The sequence below is a fragment of the Arachis hypogaea genome, chromosome 17 (assembly GCF_003086295.3).
Source record: "Arachis hypogaea cultivar Tifrunner chromosome 17, arahy.Tifrunner.gnm2.J5K5, whole genome shotgun sequence".
NCBI lineage: Eukaryota > Viridiplantae > Streptophyta > Magnoliopsida > Fabales > Fabaceae > Arachis > Arachis hypogaea.
Window position 1 is genome coordinate 124,887,611 of NC_092052.1, and position 5,104 is coordinate 124,892,714.

Below are 5,104 nucleotides of genomic sequence, written 5' to 3' on the forward strand. Positions count from 1 at the left end.
GAAGAAGAAGAAGAAGTTGTTGGTGATGATGATAACGAAAGAGGAGAAGAAGAAGAAGAAGAGAAAGAGGAGGAGGAAAAGCAGAAGAAGAATCTGCATACAAGGAGGAGGAGATGTATACGTGAATTTGAAAGAAAAAGATGACGACGTATGCGTATATTTGAAAGAAGAAGAGGATAAAGCGCGTGTAATGAAGCTCTTTTAATGAGAATAATTTTTGTTGGTGTTGGACTACTTGAATAAAACTTGGATAAAAAAAATACTTAAATGTATAACATAATTCTAAAAATTTATTTGTCATTCATATTTTTAAAAGTTATTTTTGTAAGTAGTATAAATTTTTAGGTATATTTTGATTCTTTATAAAAATTTTATTTCCATAAAAAAGAACGAGTACTATTTCTATATGAAAAGAATAAAATTTATTATATGAAATCACTATTATTATATTCTCCAATAATTATATAATATTCCCATCATTATAAATTTTGTAACGTATTAAACCGGGTAGAAAGCATAGGAAATAAGAATGAATCATGTCCATAGACTGCGTAGTCATGTTGGTCGCAAACTCGCAATTGAGATCGACTGCAATTACGGAGGACTTTTCACAAGTGAATTGATAGATATTTTTAGAAGTAATATGCTATTAGTTTTTCATAAATATTTAGCTGAACACATTAGTTTTTAATAAATTTTAATTGCTAAATGGTAAACTTTTAGATAAAATAGTATGATTTGGTTAATAAAAAAAATGATATTTTGGTGATATTATTTGAATATATTTTAACAAATTTAAAAATAATATTTCCCCATTCTTATTTTTCATTAATTTATAGACATATTTTATCATAAAATATAAAAATACTAATACATAATAAGCATTTTATTTTCAGTCAGTACCTTAAGATTTACTACAGAGTTTAGTCATTTTTTTAAAAAACCTTATTTTGTATCTATTAATTGTGGAGAGACTTCAAAATATATATATAATTGTTCTCAGACGTTATATTGTATTTTCGGTAAATAAATTTAAGTCAATTTATGTTAAATCCATGTCAAATTAAGATATTTAATTAGTATTGTATCTGTTAAACTTCAATTCTTTAAATTTGCTGATTTAAAATTTATTGTATTTAAAATTTATTGTATTTTTAAACAGACTTGCTATATATATAAGTTTTTTTGTATATAAATTTATACAAATTAGTCCAAATTCAACAAAAACAACCTTCAATTTAGATTGCGTATAAACACACGTTTTTCCAAGTCTTGAATAGCGCAAATGGTTCTTTTTCCTCAATTAAAACCGCAATGCTCAAAATTCAAACAACGATAAAAATCTCTCAAAATTGTCATCACAAAAAGTGAAACAAGTTTCAAAGCTAAATTCAAAAAGAATTATGAGAAAATGAAATAAGAAGATGAAGAAGCAGCAGCAGAAGATGACGAGAAGGAAGAAGAATTTTGAATTATGCAAAATTTATCACTACCGAAAATTCTTAAACAATACACATAAATGTCTTAAACAATCCACCGAAATTTGTTGTAACTACAAAAAAATATTTTCCTTTAATGCTGTATTTTTTTTCTTTTTTTTTCTTATTTCTTTCTTTCTTTTAGTTGAATAAATGTAAGTTCATCTTTTTTCTAAGTAATTTTGCAACATTATGTGTTTCTTCTTCTTCTTTGTTTGATTTTTTTTGTTTTTATTCTTGTTAATAGAGTAAAACAAGAAGAAACTTGAGAAGATAGAAGATGGTGATGATGATGAAAAAAAGAAGAAGAAGCATAAGAAGATGAGGAAGAGGAAGAGGAAGAGTTTTGAATTATGTAGAATTTATCAATGCAATTTCATCGAAAATTCTTAAACAATACGCATAAATGTCTTAAACAATCCACCGAAATATGCTGCAACTACACAAAAATGTTTCCTTTAATGCTGAATTCTTCTTTCTTCTTTTTTTCTTATTTCTTTCTTTCTTTTAGTTGAATAAATGTAAGTTCATCCTCTTTCAAATAATTTTGCAATATTATGTGTTTCTTCTTCTTCTTTGTTTGATTTTTTTGTTTTTGTTCTTGTTAGGAGAGTAAAACAAGAAGAAATTTGAGAAAGTAAAACAAGGAAAAAATGAATAAGAAAAAGAAGAAGAAGAAGATGGTGATGATGATGAAAAAAAGAAGAAGAAGCAGCAGAAGATGAGGGAAGAGGAAGAGTTTTGAATTATGCAGAACTTATCAGTACAAATCCACCAAAAATTTGCTGCAAATATACAAAAATATTTTTTTTGATGCAGAACTCCTACATTACATTCAATTAAACCATCAACGATGAACAATAATTTTCACAAACAAAACAACGTTATTCACCTACCGAATCATGAATTACTAACAAAAATATTAACTACAATTGAACCATACCTCAACCACTTGATTGGATTCAAAACAATAATCCACTTCACTCTAGTTTAATTGATAATCTGAACTTGAATCATTCATTATCTTCAACAATGAGATAACTGTTCAAAATTGATTTTAGAGCTTGATTTCAAAAACTTAGAGAACAAAAGAAATCGCGAAAAATGAAGAAAGAGAATGCAGAGAATGAATGAAGAGAAACGCAGAGATGGAAGAGAACGTAGATCGAAAATGTTGAGAAAATTCGAAAAAGGCAACGAAATCCTTTCAAAAAAGGCAGTTATATATTCACGTGTTGATTGAAAAGTTAGTTAGATAGTGGCACGTAGAGGTGTACATGGCCCGGTCCGGCCCGAAGACCCGACTCGGACCCCAAGGATTTTGGGCCATGATGGGCCGTACCCGAAGTGACCCGGGGAAAAGAAATGAAACCAGAGAGAGGGATGAAACCGGGACTGGACCATAGCTCGGGTCACCCGGATTCGGCCCGGTATAGAATCATAATTCACATTTCATATTTCACAATGAACTAGGGCACTTTCATACAGCCACGAGTCCACTATCCATGACCTCACAAGCCCTCTTCCACATAGTCATGCACCCTGCCACAGTCCCGTCTTAGCCCTTCCCCTCAGGCCCTCACAGCGCCGCCGCCAGCCTTCCCATCGCAGCCTTCTTTGTGCCTCTCACCAACCGTTGCATTCTTTCCCTCTCAGCCCTCTCTCTGTCTCTCACCAGCCACCATGACAGCGTCCATCACCGCTCCCCAGCCTCGAAGTCACGACGGTGGTGCACTGCTTTTCGCCTCCCGGTGACGACGTCCCTCGACGACTGCAAATGACCACGGAGCTTCTCTGACCATCAAGACTTGAAAGACGACGATGACTGCTTCTGCTGCTAGTCTTCTTCTTCTTCTCTTCTCTGACCCTGCTCAAGCTAAGGTAAATAATTAATGGTTTGAATTTCTGATTAAGAATTTGATTATTAGAATTTCTTATTAGGGTATTGACTATTGGTGCCATGGTGCATGCTTTTTGCCGATGATATCATCTTTATGGGAGAGTCAAGGGAATACCTAAATAAGAAGTTGGACTTATGGAGAGAAGCTCTAGAAGTGTATGGTCTGTGCATAAGCCGTAGCAAGACAGAATATATGGAATGTAAGTTCAGTCTGAGAAGGAAAAACCCAAATATAGAGGTGAAGATTAGAGAAAACATCCTATGAAAAGTTAAAAGTTTTTAGTATCTTAGGTGCATCATACATGATAATGGAGAGATTGAACAGGATGTAAATCATAGGATCCAAGCAGGTTAATCAAAATGGCAGAGTGCATCTGGTTTTATATGCGACAAAAAAGTTCCTTTAAAACTTAAAGGTAAATTCTATCACACTGCTACAAGATCGGCTATACTTTATGGTACGGAGTGTTGGGCGGGGGAGCACAAACATAGGTTGAGTGTGGCAGAGATGAAGATGTTGAGATGGATGAGTGGTCATTCGCGATTGGATAAAATAAGGAACGAAGATATAAGGGAGATATTTGGAGTAGCACCCATTGTGAAAAAAATGGTTGAATCGCGTCTCAGGTGGTTTGGACATGTGAGAAGAAGACCGATAGAACACCCAGTTAGGATGGTGGATGAGATGGAAGATAGACAAGGGGCGAAAGGCAAAGGAAGACCTAAGAAGACCATCCATGAGGTGGTCAAACGTGATCTACATATAAACGGTCTCTCTGTAGACATGATACATGACAGAGCCCAATGGCGTCATTTGATTTATGTAGCCGACCCTACCTAGTGGGACAAGGCTTTGTTATTGTTTGTATTGAGGCTGAGTTGATTGAATCTAAAACCTTGTGTGCTTGGATGTTCCAACTAGGTAAAATTCTACCTATCTAATGTTGGAGTATGCCGAGAAATTTAAAAAAGCTTTTGATAGAATTTATGATCAAGAACCTGATTTTCTTAGATAGTTTGGAGAGGATAGTGGAAAAAAAAAGAAGAAAAGTTGGTCCACCTACACCTCTTGATTGGCAACATACTAGATTGTTCATTGAGTTTTTGAGAATTTTCTACGAGATAACTTTGAGTTTCTCATCTTCTTTGCATGTTACATCAAACAAATATTTTCATGAAATTACATTTATTACTTCTCAATTAATATCTTGGAGCCAAAATCATTCTGAATTATTAGAAATTATGGCATGTTCTATGAAGAATAAATACCATAAATATTGGGGACCTATTGACAAATTTAACCCATTGTTACTTATTGCTGTTGTATTTGATCTTCGTTACAAACTAGATTATCCCTGTTGGTGTTTAGAGGATGTTTATGATAAAGAAGTGTCTACTAGTATGACTGATTTTGTTAAACTTACATTGGAGACTTTATATAAGTTGAAAAGGAGGTTGCAGATGATAAAGGAAGGGAGGATGGTGGAAGTTCATCTGCTAGAGATGTCTTGGATGACAATACTAAAGTATCAATTGGTGCCAAGGGAGTTTCTGAAAATAGAGTGAATATATGGAAAAAACAAAAAAGAGCAAAGGCTAATACAGATAGCAAGTCAGATGTGGAGAGGTATCTGACCGAAGATACTGTGGAAGATGAGAATTTTGATATATTGGCTTGGTGGAAAGTGAATGCTTCAAAATACAAGATTTTTTCTCTCATAGCCCG